We start from the raw sequence: 18128 nt of genomic DNA, 5'->3' as shown, positions 1-18128 counted from the left end.
TCTCTACTAAAAATACAAAATTAGCCAGGCGTGATGGCGCATGCCTGTAATCTCAGCTACTCAGGAGGCTGAGACAGGAGAATTGCTTGAACCCGGGAGGCGGAGGTTGCATTGAGCCAAGATCATGCCATTGCACTCCAGCCTGGGCAGTAAGAGAAAAACTCCGTTTCAAAAAAAATAAATAACAAGTGGAAAAAGAAAAAAAAAAAAAAAAAAAAAAGCGTATCCCAGCATTAGAGCCATTCTCAGCATCAGAAGTCAAATTGGCAAAATGGCAACTCAGTAAGCATCACCACCAGTGGTGTCTATGGTGGGAGAGTGGAGACCATAGACCCCCAGCACTGATAATGTTGGTCCAAGTAAAATGCAAGAAATATGTGGTCAAAGTGTCCCTTGAATAACCGCATTTTTCTCGGGTAGAATTCCAAAATTACAGCGCGTTACATAGCACTGGTCCTGCCCCTACCATGATGACCCACTTCTGGGTTGGTGGATGAGAATGCGCTTGTGTCTTACTCGTGCAGTTTGCTAAACTAACAACCCAAAGGCCGTCGCGCCCTTACAGTTTTATTCCCCGCTGACAGATTTGAGGGGAGCCGTCAGGTGAGAAGCTTCTGCGAGGGTTCTAGTGTATTACACCCAGCAAATAGATTACATCACTTAGACATACATTTGCTTTTAAAAATCACTTTATTTTTCCTATGACACAAGAAATAATAGGTTGCTTGTTGAAACCTCATCACACACTGATGACAAAAAGTAGGAAATGAAAATTGATCACAATTTCACTGTCAGAGATAGACACTGAGCATCTCGGCACAGTGCAGCAAGAATGTATGTAGATATCCATGGTAGATAAAAGACACATGGCCATAAGACGTGGACTGTCCCGTCATCTGTGAGCCGCCAGCACAGCTGATGATGTGGGTGGCACAGGCATTGAGTCACTGCTGGGAGTGGCTGTCATCCCTCTCCTGAAGAGGTGGGGGATAGGAGGGCCCGTGGGGTACCTGGAGATGGTCCCTCCTCCACATGGCCTGTGCAGAGCTGTGCAGCTGGTCAGAGTGAGCTCACCAGGAGCACCGGCTGGTTCCAGCCCTGGGCCCCCTTGAGTTCTGCACCAGCACCCCGCCCCTGTGAATACGCAGAGATGAGAGGGACAGGGCCCCGCTGGACCACAGGCTCAGGACAGGTGACCGACCATCAGTGAGGGCCGGGAAGTGGCAGGTGCTGCACACTGGCCTGCTGGCCCAGGATCACCTGATCTTGAACCTGCCTCTTGAGCGCTGATGGTGTGCATCTGTGCCCCTCACAAAACAGCACTGCAGTAAGCCCAAGCCGCCAGCAGGCCAAAGACTTGAGGCAGCACACAGGGCGGCCAGGGGAGCACAGCACCCCTGACCATAGCAAGAGGCACAGCAAAGCGGCCTGCAGCGGGGAGGGGGTGGAGAGCCTGGTGTCTTCTGCGTCCTAGTGAGCCAGGCTGCGTGTGCCCCAGTGGCTTCTCCATAACTTCTGGGTTCTGTGGATGTCCCTGCAGCCGGAACTCCTGACCGAGGCAGCCCTGTCAGGGTCCAACCAATTCCCTGAACATTAGGCAAGAGGTGGTTCCTAACCACACATCAGCTTCTTGATGACTGTTAGTGGGTTTTGGCCGCTGTAACAAAATACCACCGACTGGGTGTCTTGAACAACAGGCTGTGTTCCTCACAGTCTAGGGGCTGGAATTTGGAGGCCAAGGTGGCAGCAGGGTCAGGCTCTGGCAAGGACATTCTTCCTGATTTGCTTGCAGCCGTCTTCTTCTTGCACCCTCATGTGGCAGAGACAGCAAAAGTGACAGCATGCTCTCTGGGGTCTCCTTCATAAAAGGACCCCATCATGAGGGCTACAACCTAACCACCTCCCAAACGCCCCACCTCCTGGTGCCTCCACACCAGCGTTAGAATTTCTATACAGGAACTCCGGGGAGATGCAATCGGTCCATAACATTCTATTCCTGACCCCGAAATTTTATGTCCTTCTCACATGCAAAATACATTCATTTCATCCTTCAAACCCCAAAGTGGTGGCTTGTTCCAGCATCAACTCTAAAGTCTAAAGTATCATCTAAACACCATCTAAATCAGATAGTTTAGTTCCTTCCTAGCTGTGAACCTGTAAAATGGAACAAGTTACGTGCGTCTAAAATACAATGGTGGGAGAGGCATAGGACAGACACTCCCATTCCAAAGGGAGAAATGGGAAGGAAGAAAGGGGCAACAGGTCCCATGGAGCCTGGACCCCAACAGGGCAAACCATGTTAAATCTTCAGGCTCAAGAATCATCTTTGGCTTGAGCCCCTGCCCTCCAGACCCACTGCAGCAATGGTCCTACCCCTGCAGCTCTGTGGGGGCAGGGGTCATGCCTGCAAGGCTCTGGGCAGCCCTGCCCCCAAGGCTTTGGGCAGGGGGCATCTGGTCTGTTGATGCCCATGTGGCAGCCCTGATGGACTCTAAATCACCTTCTGGGTCCTTCTTCCCTTGTCTTGAAAAATAGTGCATGTTCACAGCCAAATAGCTCCCTGGTCCTGCTCAGTACAACCCAAGTCGGACAGCCAAACTCACTTCCTTCTCCTCTCTCCCACCTTTGGTTCAAGATGAGTGTTCCTGCGGGGACAGCTGGTTGTGACTGTGGTTCACACCCAGCAAATCCCCTTATCAGAAGGTCACCTGGCCATGCCCTTAATGTTCTCTTCCAAACACACGTTCTTATTTTTTTACATTATGCATAGGCTGAGGATTTTCCAAATCTTTAAGTTCTGGTTTATTTTTGTTTAACAGCTCGGTCTTGAAATCATTTCTAGCTTCTCACATTTTACCCTAAGCAGCCAGGAGGAACTAAGCCATCCCTTCAACACTTTGCTTATAAACCTCCTCAGCCAAGTATCCTGTTTCATCACTCACAAGTTCTACTTTCCACACAATACCAGGACATGAACACAGTTCAGCCAAGTTCTTTGCCGCTTTTTAACAAGGTGGCCTTTCCTCCAGTCGACACTAGCATGTTCCTGGTTTCCATCTGAGCCTCCCCAGACAGCCTTCCCATCCACTTCTACCAGGGTTCTGCCCACAATCCCCTAGACGTCCTCTGAGAAGACAGAGGCTCTCTCTGCAGTGCTCCTCTTCTGAGCCCTCACCAGAATCACCTTTAAAAAGCTATTCGTAGCCATCTAGGTTTTTTCTAGCACGTGGCTCTGAATGATTCCAGCTGCTCCCATTCATCAGTTCCAAGGCCACATCCACATTCGCAGGCATTGGTTGCAGCAGCTCTCACACCTTGCACTGATCTTCTGTCCTGGCTTGGGTGCCACAACAGTGCACTGTAGACTGGGTGGTGTTCAGACAACAGGCATTTATTTCCTCACAGTGCTGGGGGCTGGGAATTTGAGACCAGGGTGCTGGCACAGTTGGGTTCTGTTAAAAGCTCTCCCAGCTTGCAGACAGCCATCTTTGCACTGTGTCCTCACACAGTGGAAGGGACAAGGCAGCTCTCTGGGACCTCTTTTGTATGCACACAAATCCCGTTCACAAGGGCTCCACTCTTATGACCTCATCAGCCCCAAAGGACCCATCTCCCAACACCCTCACCTTGGCAGTTATGGTTTCAACAGATATATTTAGGCGAGACACATTCAGTCCACAACAATGACCACAAAACCCAGATTTTAATTCAATGAAATCCAAACAGCATGGCAAGACTCCTCGCATCAAGATGCTCAGGGGTTTTTTTGTTTTTTGTTTGTTTGTTTTGTTTTGTTTTTGTTTTTTTGAGGCGGAGTCTCGCTCTGTAGCCCGGGCTGGAGTGCAGTGGCCGGATCTCAGCTCACTGCAAGCTCCGCCTCCCGGGTTTACGCCATTCTCCTGCCTCAGCCTCCCGAGTAGCTGGGACTACAGGCGCCCGCCACCTCGCCCAGCTAGTTTTTTGTATTTTTTTAGTAGAGACGGGGTTTCACGGTGTTCGCCAGGATGGTCTCGATCTCCTGACCTCGTGATCCACCCGTCTCGGCCTCCCAAAGTGCTGGGATTACAGGCTTGAGCCACCGCGCCCGGCCGATGCTCAGGTTTTATGTCACATGGAAAGCTAGTCACAGCCCCATCCAACACAAGTCCTATCTGCAAGATGCTGACAGCCTGGTGGCAAGAGGATGGCAAGGGAAGGAGAGGGACGGGCAGGAAAGGCAGGCTCCACAGAGGAGATGCAGGTGAGGGGAAAGGAACACTGGGAACGGCTGGGTGTGAGACTCGGAGCCAAATACACAGCAGTAGAGGGACTTCTGCCCCTGAAACAGTGAGGAGGCCCCTGTGGCCTGGCACCTGCGGCCTGGGCGTGGGAGCTCAGGAAGCGGCCACAGGCTTGGGAGACGCCTGGAGCCAAAGAAGCGAAGCCACAGCCGGGGCCCAGACCAGGCACGCCCTGCAGGGCTCGGCTTCCCTCAGCACAGGTTTTGTTCTTCAGCTCAGTTTTAGGAACAGGATAAAACAGCATTAAAAGACAGAAGCAAGATGGGGGTAAATGAAAATAAACTATGTTTTTACCACACTTCTGACACCAAACGTGTGGGTTTCCATACCAATTCTCCAATTCTGCATCAGTGCCAATAGGGTATCCCGCAATATAATTCAGTTCTGACACTAACTGCCCAGGGTCAGCACAGACCCCTCAGGCCGAGGGGTGGGCCCAGGAGACTGTCCCCACTCCAAGTGCCAATCACAGGTCCAGGGTGTCACCTGTCCCCAGTACCTCGGCTATAAATTGGGAGTTCCCATGACCCCTTCCTTGGGTTCAATAATTTGCTATAATGACTCACAAAACTCAGGGAAACATCTCTTCCGTTTGCTGGGTTACTGTCCTAATAAAGGGTGTACTGAAGGACACAGATGAGCAGCGGGTGAGGGGTGCACAGGGCAAGGCCCAGAGGGACCCTGAGTGCAGGAGCTGGTGTCCCTGGAGCCTGGGCTGCCCCACCCTCCCAGCTCAGGATGTGTTCCCAGCCCAGTAGCTCTCTGCATCTGCTGTGTGGGGGTTTGAAGGAGCCTCTGTGATGCACAACTGGTGAAGTTAGTGACTCCTGGTGACTGACTCAGTCCCCAACCTCTGCACAGAGGTCACAGGTTCCAGCAAGTCCCAGCCTCAAATCCTGCTTTGGTCTTTCTGCCACTAGCACCCCATCCTGAAGCTGCCTAGGGCCCAGGCTCCACTCATCTGCCTTGGTCTTTCAGGACACCAGCACCCCATCCTGAAGCTGCCTGGGGCCCAGGCTCCACTCATCTGCCTTAGTCTTTGGGGACACCAGCACCCCATCCTGAAGCTGCCTAGGGCCTCGCCTCCAGTCATCTCATCAACAAACAGAAAACATTCATCTCTCCTGAGAATCCAAGGGTCTTAGGAGCTAGGACAAAATATTGTAACACGCAAAGCTCCTCTCACCCCATCGCTCAGGAAGTTACAAGCGCTTTAGAAGCTCTGTGCCAGGAACCGGGGCAGGGACCCCAAATCTGTATTTCTGATTATGTCACGGGGCCTTCTAGTCCTGGGGCAGAGGCTGCGTCCAGGCTACTGCACGGCTGTGTTTGTGGAACAGCAGATCCATACGGAGTGTGCCCTGACTCTTGGGCAGGTTTTTGGCTGTCTCTGACGGCAGTGCCTGCCTTCCCTGCCCCTGGAGCTGGGCCTGCCGGTGGGTCTTCTGGGTGGGGGCGATTGTTGGTTCTTGCCTATGACTGCTCACTTCCTGGGCCTTGGGCCATGAGAAGCAGAGACTCAGGGCATGGGGTACTTCCTCCCCTTGAGCTCTGAGTAACTTCAACCTCCTTGGACTTGCGCACATGCAAAAATAGATTTTGGCTGTTTTAAGACATGGGGATGTGGGCTGCACCTCATGTGAGCTGAACGGCACATCTGGGCCTGCGTCTCGTGACTGACTCAGCTGCTTTAGCTCTTGGCCTCGGATTGTAGGGTGCCCGGCCTTGGAGCACGACCCCCGAGAGGCAAAACCCTTGTGGGGTCAGGACATGTCATCCATGAGAAAGTGCCACATGCCCTGAAGTCCGCTTCCCCACATGTGCTGTGGCTGTATGTCCCCTCCAAATGTCACTGCTCGAGATGGGGCCCGGCCTGGGGTGGGGTGCAGGCGGGGTTAAACCACCCCTGGGTGAGAGGGAAGAGCAAATCTCTTCACTTCGCTGGGCTTCCATCTCCTGACCCATAAAATGAGAACCCTGCTGGTGGCCAGCGTCCTGCCTCCCCAAGTTCCTACAAAGCAGGTGGCCTGGGTCTGGGCTCAGCCCCCTCCACTGGGCCAGGAGATAATGCTGTTAGCATAACTACAGCAGTGGCCACTCCCAAATGCCACTCGGCCCCTGGAAACTCAGCCTTCCATCCAAAGGGTCCCCGAAGTGGGGAGCAGCCCCTCAGTCATTCCACACAGCAGGGCCCACCCCCCGACCATGCCAGGGTTACACATGCTCAGGGCACACTCCATATGGATCTGCTGTCTGCCTGGATGGCTTCTCACCCACACAGGGGATTCAGGGCATGACACAGGTCTTTAGGACACATTTGTTTAATTCCTGAGCTTCCCAAAACTTGGGGGTTTGGGAGAAAAGGGGCTGGAGCTAGAACAGTAGCTTTGTACCCTGGGGATTCTGGCCAGCTCTTGCTGCCATTCCGCCCGCCCCTGGCCCTGTCCTCTCCCAATTCCCATTTCCAGCCCTGCCCTCCGTGCCCATCCCACAGACCTCTGCCTCCTCACTGTGACCAATGCTGAGTCATTCCCTACTGTCGGAGCCTCCCTCTCCCAACCCCAGGTCCCGGCTACCTGGAGGGTGCCAATAGGAGGGGGCAGCACAGGAGAGGCCCCATCCCTGGAAATGAGGCCAGAGCTCCTCTGGGAATGGCCAGGGCTACCTGGCAGCAAGTCACGAGCAGGGCCTCACTGTCCCTGCATGGCTTCCCCGCCTCCTGCAGGGGCCAGGGCTGGGGTGTGTTCTCTGTCTTCTCAGTGAGGAAGCGTAAATGTTCCAGGATGGAAGATAAACGTTCAGGAAAATGAGGACCCAGAAATTCTTCATGGGCTGCATGAGCCCTGAGGCCCGAGTGGCAGGCCGCTGAGGCCACCTGAAAAACTGGTGACAACGGGGGGCTCAGCAGCTACCCAGAGACAATCAGAGCAGGCAGAAGAGTGGCACTGGTGTGGAGCTCCCAGGCTCTGTGGGGCTCCAGGTACCACCTTCTCCAGCCCTCGCAGCCAGGCTGGGGTCCCCAGCTCCCAGTGTTTACCCAGCAGGCCCTGCCTTCTGACAAATTAACTCTGAAAGACACAAAAAGTATGCTGTGTGCTTTGGCTCTGACCTAAGACAGACAACACAGAACACATAGAGGGTGTCCCACTTGAGGAGCCTCCATGCAGGCAGACAGGTAATCCAAAGCTCTGAATTCCAGGTCAGGCCCATGCACCGTGAGGAGAGAGGAAGCAGATGGTCCTCCCTCCAGCGATGTGTCACGTCCTCCCACAATACACAGGGTCTCCATCCCCCGACGGGGTCACAGGTGCTCCCTGCAGGGTGCGAGACTGTATCCTTCCTTGTGGTCTAGGCTGGAGAAAGGTAGACTTCAGGGGAGAAGACCTTGTTCCTCTCATGGTGGTGGCCAAGGAAGCAGGGCAAGACCTGAGATGTCAGGAGTGCTAGTGTCCTGGGGCTGCTGTGACAGACAGCCACAAACCAGGCAGCTTAAAGCAACAGAAAACTCTTCTCTCAGGCCTGGAGCCAGAGGTCCCAGATCAAAGTGTCGCTGGGCCACACTGTCTCTGGAGGCTCCCGGGGAGGATCCTTCCTGCCTCCTCCAGTTCCTGGTGGCTGCAGTGTTTCCCGGCCTGTGGCCGGATCACTGCAACCTCTGTCTCCATTGTCATGCGGCCACCTGCTGAGTCTCTGTCTCCACATGACCTTCACATAAGGACATATGCCTCTTGGGTTAGGGCCACCCCAATGACCTCACCTGCACTTGATTACACCTGCAAAGACCCTTTTTCCAAATAAGGGCATACTCACAGGAACAGGACTTCAGTATCTTTTTTGGGGTGACCGTGCAGAATCATGGGTGTTTCTGCAGGCCACCGCAGAGGGCCTGAAGTCCAGCCTGTCAGTGGTGAGCTAGGGAAACTGAGGCAGAGATCCAGAGGCTTCTTTGAGGCACGGCAAGCTGGAGAGGAGCTGGGCCCACTCCTGGCTGGATCCTCTGGGGCTCTCCAGAAGCCTCGCCTTGAGGCTGTTGCAACATCCCTGTCCTGTTGCCACATCCCTGGGTACCCCAGGTCCACCTGACTTCCCACCTCTGTCCTAGCCAGCAGCAGCTGGGCCGCTGCAGGCTCACATGCTTCCAGGGCACCAGCCCTCCCTGAGTGACCCCCCCTCCTCATCATCTGCCAGTTCACCCACGCGAGAGTAGACAGGAGAGCAGGCATCTTCCTCAGGGTCCCTGTGGCAAGGCAGCACAAGGTTCACCGAGATGATCATTTACAGTAGGCTGCATGTCCAGAGGCCAAGGCAATAGCCTGGTGGGAACAAGTTAGCAAACATGGCAGGACACCACAGTACAGGTGAACTGGCAGAGTGTAGGAACCAGGCCAACACAGTGAGTGACACAGCTGCCCTGACTGGGCCAGGTATCCATGGGAGGGGCAGACACCAGTGCTTAGCGAGGACATGCAGGGCCCTGTGCCCCGAGATAAATCACAGCTCCCTCCTGAGAGCCCTTCTGGGTGTCCCCCATCTACTGTGGGGCCACAGAGGCCATGTCATGGTGGATCATGGAAACAAACGTCCCACAGAGAGGACAGCAGAGAGAGACGGGGCAGCTGGGATCCAGCAAGCAACCAGTCAAGCCTCTCTGAGAAGGGACTTGATGCAGAGGCCCTCTGCAGGGGACAAGGCTGAGGTTTCCAGAGAACAGCCAGGGGAGGGGTGGGGTGGAAGGCAGGGGGAGGGGGAAGGACAGGTGGGGGTGGGGCAGGTAAGCAGGGGTGGGGCAGGCAAGTGGGGGCAGACTTCATCTGTTTTGTGGGCAGGGAAGGGTGTCTGTATCTTACTCTGGTGTAACAAGAAGCCAGAAAGGGATTGAGCAGGGTGGGGTGCATGATCTGAGCACTAGGGAAGAGACTTGGGGGCAGAGGTGGGAGCAAGAGACTGTTGGGAGGATCTAGGATGTCCTGGAGAGATGATGCTTGGATAAAACTAACACATTTTAAAGGCTGGACAGAGCTGAAGGAAGAGGAGATGTGGATGCAAGGGAGGAAAGCAGGCATGGGGAGCCCTCTTCCCTCACACACCACTGCTTGGCCAGACTGCAGGCAGAATAAAGGATAGGGATAGCCTGCCACTGCATGGACTCTGGTTTTTCTCCCATTGGTCAAAAATGCAGCATGAAGAGTGATGTGGGGGAAAATGAATTTAAAAGGTGTCATATTCTAAAGCATTTTGAGTAATAAAGGAAGTTTCTTCCAAATGGATACGGGAAATAAATGATTTCCCACAAACTGTCCCCTCTCAGCCCAGCCCTCATCCATGAAACAGAGGCAGCCTGCTTCTGCTGAACAGCCCACTTGAACAGTGGAGTTTGAACCCAAAGATGGAGGAAGAACCTCAGAGCATGGAAGACAAGGGACTCAGCCTGGGCATGGTAAGGAGGGCTTCCTGAAAGAGAGGGTGCATAAGACAGGCTTTGAAGAAGGGGTTTTTGGGTGGAAAAACAAGGGGACAGCAGTTTCAGGCAGAGAACATGCTGGTGGATGCCGGAGCATCCAAAAAGGAGAGTGCGGCAGAGTCTCACTCAAGATATGCTCACAAATGAGCCTACATTCACCGGAAAGCTCATTAGAGGCCTTAAGAGCTCACCACAAACTATCATGAAGACAGAACCAGAACCAAATGTTTTCTTTGTTTATGAAAGGCAACATTGCTCTTATGCACCTGGTGGAATGTACAAGTCATGTTTATTTGGGGGCAATCTCTCAGTATTTAAAATGGCCAGGCCGGGTGTGGTGGCTCACACCTGTAGTCCCAGCACTTCGGGAGGCCGAGGCGGGTGGATCATGAGGTCAGGAGATCGAGACCATCCTGGCTGACACAGTGAAACCCCGTTTCTACTAAAATACAAAAAATTAGCCAGGTGTGGTGGTGGGCGCCTGTAGTCCCAGCTACTCAGGAGGCTGAGGCAGGAGAATGACGTGAACTCAGGAGGCGGAGCTTGCAGTGAGCAGAGATCGCACCACTGCACTCCAGCCTGGGCGACAGAGCGAGACTCCATCCTGAAAAAATAAAATAAAATAGCAATACCTCTGACCCAGTGATTCCTGTTTGGGATGTTTTTTATATACACAGTTTTACCTCCATATACATATAACAACATGAGGACCAAAATATTATGGCAGTGCTGTTTAAGAACAGAAGATGGAAACAAATTGGCTGTCAATACAGAAGGGACTGAGTAAAGGTTGGGATGTGAATTCAAGGGACACTATGCAGCCACTCAAATGAAGATGGTACATCTGGACATTTTCCATGACACAATAGATAGATCATATTGATCCAACCCCACATAGATCATTAAGAGAAGCAAAGATGGTAAACAACCATCTCTCCAAGGAGGTATGAATCCAGCAGCTGGCAGAAATGGGTTAGAGGAAGTCATCATCACTCTATGCAACTCTAAATCATGTTCCTGCATTGCTACTCAAAATACTCAATCTAAGTCAAGGCCTTGGTCTGGCAAGCACTAGCTAAGTGGGCTCTCTGTCCTTCCTGCAGAGACCTCTGAGCAGCAGCTGCCAGGTGTCCTCCACAGGGGTCAGCCTCTGACCTGGGAAACCCTGAGAAGCCTTACCTTTCAACTCAGCACACAGGAAATCAAGAGGAGTACATCCTGTTTCCAAGCTTTCTCCTGTCCTGGATCCAGAAGCCCCAAGTCCCCTGAATGGCATAGGCCCCAGGGCCAGCCAGGCAGCTATTAGCAAGGGAAAGATGAGTGGGTGCCAGACAGGCCAAAGCCGTATACATCCCCACAGAGGCAGTGGCAATAATCCCAGTGAGAGAGGAGCAAGAGAAAAGGAGGGACAACTACACACAGACTTAAGAGATGCAAAGGGAGTGAATCAATAGCAACCTTAGAAAAAAAGGTCTTCAACCATGGGCTAGCCCCACTCTCTCAAGGGCATGCAGTCATCTGAGGATCCAGGCCCAAGAGCTTTAAGAGATATATTATTTTCTTGAAATGTAAAGTGAAAAGTTGGCATTAAAAAAGGGATGTTGAGGCCACAATGGGGTGCTCTGAAGGTAGAGTGGGCACAGTGGCAGTTATCCTTAACTGCTCCTTTTCTAGCCCCTGCACTTGCCAAAAAACACATTTCTCCTGAGACAGTCGTGTTCAAGCAATGACAATGTAGGAAGAAAGCAAAGATGGCAGTGTAGATCCCAAGTCCATGTAGGAGACACCTGGGACAAGCTTCAGTGTCCCTCCCTCTGTCCATCCACCTGCCCAGCCATCCATTTATGCATCTATTGCTCTTAGACCTAGGGTATCATGTTACTCAAACAGCATGCTGTGAAACGCCGCTCTGCATCCTCTCTGTTCTGGGCCATGAGAGAGGGCTCCACTTCTGCCCCTGCACCTCAGCCCCAGGGTCAGTTGTATATTTGTAGCACCTCAAGGAGGAGGAGGTGGGAAGTTTCACATTTCCTTCAGATGGACCAGTAATAAATCTTTAAGGAAAAGGACACACATCAGAACACCCTCTCCCTCTCTTTCTTCCTCTCCCTCATCCCTCAGAGCCCAGCTGCCATGTAAAAGAATCCAGGCTCTCCTGCTGGACAAGCCATGTGGTACAGAACTAAAGCACAAATTGACTGCCAGCCCTGTGAGGAAACTTTCTTAAAAGTGACCCTCCTTTTAAATCCTTCAGATGATGCAGCCCCAGCCAACATCTAACAGCAACCTCATAAGATGTTCTGAACAAGAACCACCAACTAAGCTGCTCTTGAGTCCCTGACCCCCTAGAAACTGCCATAATACATTTGGCTGTTTTAAGCTACTGTTTTGGGACAGTTTGTCACACAGCAGTAGACTACAGTACATACTATAAATCCAGAGTCACTTTGCATTTGGGCACAAGTCTTTCTTCTTGTTGCCCAGCTGCTATGTTTGCACTTGTCCGTTCAGTCCTCAGTCCTGACTTGACTTAGACCCACATGAACAGCAACACAATGCCAATTCTAGCTCAAATAAGACATTTAGCACAGTCTTCAAAATACTCATCCTAAGCTCCAGGCTTATGAATGGCCAAGACATTATTATCTCTTTGCTTTTAATTTCTGCAGGGCTCAGTTTCATTCTATCACAAAATGATGATATATGCAGGAGGCAGATAAGAGAGGGTCCCCAGAGAATCTTCAGCCCACCCTACAAGTGTTTATATCAGATGCTTTTGTGCAGATGAGAGAACCTGCCCAGGGTCTTATCTGCGCATGCTCTCAATGGGTTGGGGGCCCCCCTGTGCACTGGGAGAATGGGGTGGAGGCACGGGAAATGCATGCCTTGTGCAGTGGGGAGGAGCCTGGCCTCTTCAGCTCGCATGTGATGACCTGGAATTCAGTCTGTGAGGCGCGACCCTGTTGGCAGGACCTTGTTTTATTTTTGCCAAGAGCTTTCTTTTAATAAATCTCCTCACCTTTCAACATGTCCACTTGCCTAATTTTTTCCTGGTAATGGGACAAGAACCCAGGTTTTAGCTGAGCTAAGGAGTAAAAATCCTGCATAATTTTGGTGGCCCATACAGGGCCACGAGGAAAGGTGAGCAAATGCAGACCAAAACATCTTTTTCCCTTTTGTTTTTCAACCTATTTGTCCTCAGACTTCTTCTGAAGGTAAAGGAATCAGGCCCCCACCCTTGCCATTCCCAGGGGTCAAGAATGTCGGCCTCGTCCAACCCAGAATTTCTACGGCATTTTCCTTCATTGTTTGGGACAGATGGGTGAGCGGCATCTCCCCACCCGTCTCCCCTCCCAGCTGGGGCTGGGGTGCACGGCTCCAAGGCTGCCTGTGGCAACCTGGCCAGCATTCCCCACCAGAGTCCATGGTGTCTCCCCCTCTCACGGCTGAGGAGTCCAGCTCCGTTCAAGCCCGAGGGAAGAAACAGCAGTAAGTTTCCCTCCCTGTTGGAGGAAACTATTTGCATAAGAATAAGAGATTCTTTCCCAAGGCATCTTTCCAACCCTGCACTTTAAGTGTTTTTTCTTTTCTCCACCAGGTCAAGAGTTAACTTTTAAGTGAGAGGGTTTTTTCCCCCACTTTTAGAAAGTGTTTTACTAAGCCAGGACCCTAGCTATCACTGTTTATATTCCCTGTAAAATTTTAATTATGAAAAAGGATTTGTGGGCCAGGTGCGGTGACTCATGCTTGTAATCCCTGCACTTTGGGAGGCTGAGGTGGATGGATCACCTGAGGTCAGGAGTTCAAGACCAGCCTGGCCAATACGATGAAACCCTGCCTCTACTAAAAATATAAAAAATTAGCTGGGCATGGTGGCGTGCACCTGTAATCCCAGCTACTCAGCAGGCTGAGGCAGGAAAATCACTTGAACCCAGAAGGGAGAGGTTGCAGTGAGCCGAGATTGCACCACTGCACTCCAGCCTGGGCAACAAGAGTAAAAAACTCCATCAAAAACAAAAAAGAAAAAAAGAAAGAGAAAGAGAGAGAGAGGGAGGGAGGGAGGAAAGGAGGGAGGGAAGACGAGAGAGAGAGAGAGAGAGAGAGAGAGAGAGAGAGAAAGAAAGAAAAAAAAGAAAGAAAGAAAGAAAGAGAAAGAAAGAAAGAAAAAGAAAGAAAGAAAGAAAAAGGAAGGAAGGAAGGAAGGAAGGAAAAGGAAGGAAGGAAGGAAGGAAGGAAGGAAGGAAGGAAGGAAGGAAGGAAGGAAGGAAGGAAGGAAGATAGATTTGTGAGCTGGTCTTAAGCTACAGCCAATCTGGTGTGCTCTGCATGTCTTTCTGTATGGTCAGTAGCAAACTTTGCTGTAGGCTTCATCTTGTTTTACCTCCTTGGGAGCATGACCTGTAACCTCATGGCAGTGCTTTGGTTTAGCCTCCACCATTTTACAATGGTGGCCCGGGTAATCCTGGCTTAGGGAATGAGTTCTTTCTGGTTTGATATCTGCATGACCTTTGTCATTTGTTGATTCCTTTCCCCTCCACAAACTGCCTTGGATTTTCCTTTCTCTGAGCCTTTAGAAAAGTTTGAAAGCCAGAAATATTGGCCACTTGGCATGGCTAAAGTTGGGTAATGAGATTAAAAAGGATTTTATTAAGAGCACTCAGCTTAATTAAAAGTGGATATCCAAGTTATAGGTATATTTAAAAGGCCTTTGTTTTTCTCTTCTTGGATCTTGTTTTTGCTGGAAAGAGGTTTTTCTCAGTCAACTGAATTATTTTTCTCCATTTTGCCTTGCCACTCTTAATGCACACATTAAGGAGAGACCTCTAATTTCCTTATGGAGCCCCAGGAATTAGACGCAGATGGATCCCTCTCAAAATCTATTTTGTCTTCCAGCTATGCTTGTTTATGAGACCCTGGAAACTGCATGTTTTCCTAGTCTTGCTCTTAAAGGGCTCCACCCAGAGGCCAATAATCCAATTAGGAGATTGGCAAATGAAAAACATTATAGCTACTGAATCTTCTTCTGCCTGTCTGTATAGTTATATATGTGTTGTGTGTGTGACATCTATCAAAAAAAGAGCTCTAATTAATTGACTTAAGGAAGGATAAGCACTTGGATCAAATATTTTTAAAAGATAAAAGTTGTGGCTCATCTTTTAGCTCATGTGATTTTAATTTATGGCTTTTCCATAAATTGAGCATTGAAATAAAAGCCCTATCTATCTAGCAAATTTTGCTATCTAGCAAAATTTGTAAAGGATTATAAAAAAGTTGTGCTTCTTAAAAAATGTCTGAGTCATCATTTTGGAGAAATAAATAACTTATGGAAATCTGTAATTCTATTTCACAACATCAACTCTTTTAAACCTCTAACATATTTGACAGGCTTCCTAAAATCAAACTTCTGTTTCAAAAATTGTCTTTCCTGATCCCTGGCCTTTGGATGCTACAGAGGGCCCCTGGAGCACCCAGAAGAGAGGGAAACAGGATTACCTGACATGGTTAGATACATGGGATTGCCAAAATGATCTTTAATCTTCTTCAGGTTATATTTTAGGGAATAATATTAATATATGTTCCAAAATTGTATGGGATTTCTAAAATTCTAATGTCTGAGTATGTGCTATCAATCACAGTTAAGGTTGTTAAGTCATTATAAACTACAGAGATAACCAAGTGTATCTGTCAATCGTGTTTCTGACTGTAACTACCCTGGACATTTTGTTACTCATAGACGATTGTTGTCTTGTCTTGATCCTCTTCAAAGGATGGTTTATAATCAGCTGCAGAACTTTGCCAGGTGCTCTCAAATGCAGGTTTCTGATAACTTTGGAGATTGTGACATTAGAATAAAGGAAAAACGTACAGGACTCATGAAGAGCTGAACTGTTCACAAATATCAAGTAAAACAAGAGTTAACTGAAAGGACGGAACTAATAGAAAACTGAAGTAATCTTTTTTACTTTTGCTTGGAAAATTGCTGATCCTTGTTTTCAGAGTCAAGGAAACATTTTGGGCTATTTATGGCCTTTAATAACTGAGTAAGGTATACTCCTGTGAACAACATTTGGAGCATATTTGTCTCTCTCTCTGCCTGGCTTCTCTGGGATTTGAAAACTAGTTGTAAGTATTCTTAACTTACGGCAATATAGCTGTTTGCAGCAGTGCAGTAAGAATCCATTTTCTTTTGCAACAATACACAATTGGAGAAACTGGTTGTTTTACCAAGGCTTTGACTGAAGGGTATGCTTCCCTTTAAGGAGTCAAGCTCAATTTGCAGAGCCAGTAAAAGTCCCTTGGGAAAACTGGCCTCATACCTGGTCTACACAGTCGCCATAAAGGATTTCTAACCTGCAGTGAGTAAAGAATGTCACTTTCTAACTGGCGCAGGAACCCCATGCTATTGGGACCTCAAGAAGATAGGAGTTTACCCAGCTCACAGGTATTTGAGGGTAAAAACCCATGCCGGGGCTCAGCTTTAGAAAGTCCTATCTGAGATTCCTTGTGAAACAGAGTTCCATCAAAGCCAATCTAAAAGGCCCATGTAAAAATAATTATGCTTGCTGCTCTTTATGCAAATAATCAGGCCAAGTATGGCCGGGCGCGGTGGCTCAAGCCTGTAATCCTAGCACTTTGGGAGGCCAAGGCCGGTGGATCACTTGAGGCCAGGAGATCGAGACCATCCTGGCTAACACAGTGAAACCCCGTCTCTACTAAAAAATACAAAAAACTAGCCGGGCGAGGTGGCGGGTGCCTGTAGTCCCAGCTACTCGGGAGGCTGAGGCAGGAGAATGGCATGAACCTGGGAGGCGGAGCTTGCAGTGAGCCGAGATCCAGCCACTGCACTCCAGCCTGGGTGACAGAGCGAGACTCCGTCTCAAAAAAAAAAAAAAAAAAAAAAATAATAATAATAATAATAATAATAATCAGGCCAAGTATAAGACTAAAGTCTATTTTGCAAACAACTCAATCCCATCATGATTTAACAAAAATGAGGACTGGAGAGAGAGACATTATCTTTCAAAACTTATCATACATTTGTCATTAAATTCTAGACTCATTTGTTGTTTTTAAGTTTTTGCCTACATTTTAGACTAACCCTGCTTATTCCTGTGAACCAACCAGCGATCTCCAACTGTGGCTCAGAAGGAACAAAAGGGGCTGGTTAATGTAAAAATCTGAATCAATAATTAATTCTGAGCAATTATCCTGCAACTCCTGCCAGGTGATGGGAATAAATATCCCATCACCTGGAGGTTTCCTTTTTGTGAAAGTAAGACCAAGGGAGCTAACCAAGGCCAAGCCCCATGCACCCAAATCTTAGCAATCTTAACTATATCCACCAGTTATCAGGGCATGTCACAGGACATCCTTTTCTCTCCCTTGTTGGAGGAGGACTCAATTCCACAGCTTCATCTTACCATTTGGCCTATGACAAGGAGTCCATGCAACCTCCTCGAGACACATTTTTGTCCCAAACTCAATTCCAAGCTTCAGGTCAAAGCCCTAGGAAAGAAAATTGGATCTGAGGGACCCAGAGGCAGACGACAATGGAAGTTAAAAGGCACAGCACAGGTGAGTGATTCCTGCAGGTTAAGCCAAGCCTCGCGTTTCATGGATAGAGGTCATGCTAGTATCCATGGCATAAGCGAGTTCTAGGCAATTCGGAGGCTACTGATAGCAGGAGAAATAGGACGTACATGGGTGAGAGCAGATACTCCCCCCTCTAGGCCCCCCTGGTAACATGGGTGAAAGTTGATTTGACACCCATGGGTGGCACCCTGTTGTGGTCACTGGGACCCAGGGATATGAGGAGGGAAGAAAGAAGGTTGCCTCACTTTCTCTCACTCACATGCCCCAGGTATTTTCTAGGAAGAGAAGGGAACCTGGGATGCCTCAACTCCCTGTTTCTAGATGGGTAGCCATCCATCTTCAACTGTACCCCTTTCAAATGCATCCTGACCCCCAGAACTCCTTTGAAAAATAAAAAAGCCTTCTTTTTTTCCTCTCTCCTCCTGTCCTGTCTTCATAGATAAGTAATTGTGTCTCTGTACAATAGGACACTCCCCTCAGATGCATCCTCCAAACTGGGAAAAGTTAATTTCCCAAACCTTAAACTGGTTGGCTTAGGATTGAACTCAGGGGAAGGAATCCCAGAAGCGCAACATGCTGGCAAAAGGGTCAAGGTTTTTTTTTTTTTTACCCGTTGGGTTTTTGGCCTCCCTCTCCTTCTACAAACTGGCAAAAGGCCTCAGGATTTTTGAATTGTCCTTAACCACCCATGATTTCATTTTGATACATGTTTTCTAATAACCTAGTTTGTCTCCTCTCGCCTTCAGGCCATCAAACTCCAATTGGTCATGCAACGGGAGCCTCAGACGATAGCC

At 49.6% G+C, this 18128-nt stretch overlaps 1 protein-coding gene across 1 annotated transcript in view; it reads right to left on the bottom strand.

The window, feature by feature from the left end:
* Positions 1-17476, bottom strand: part of CFAP410 (cilia and flagella associated protein 410) — a 413721-nt gene extending 396245 nt beyond the window's left edge. The window contains exon 1 of the mRNA XM_050784475.1: positions 17473-17476. The gene's annotated coding sequence lies outside the window, so the exon portion shown is untranslated. The remainder of the gene's footprint in view (positions 1-17472) is intronic.
* Between the last annotated feature and the right edge of the window lie 652 nt (positions 17477-18128).

This window comes from Macaca thibetana, chromosome 3 (genome assembly GCF_024542745.1).
Source record: "Macaca thibetana thibetana isolate TM-01 chromosome 3, ASM2454274v1, whole genome shotgun sequence".
NCBI lineage: Eukaryota > Metazoa > Chordata > Mammalia > Primates > Cercopithecidae > Macaca > Macaca thibetana.
The sequence above is the reverse complement of the archived record's forward strand: the minus strand, read 5'-3'. Positions and strand labels throughout refer to the sequence as shown.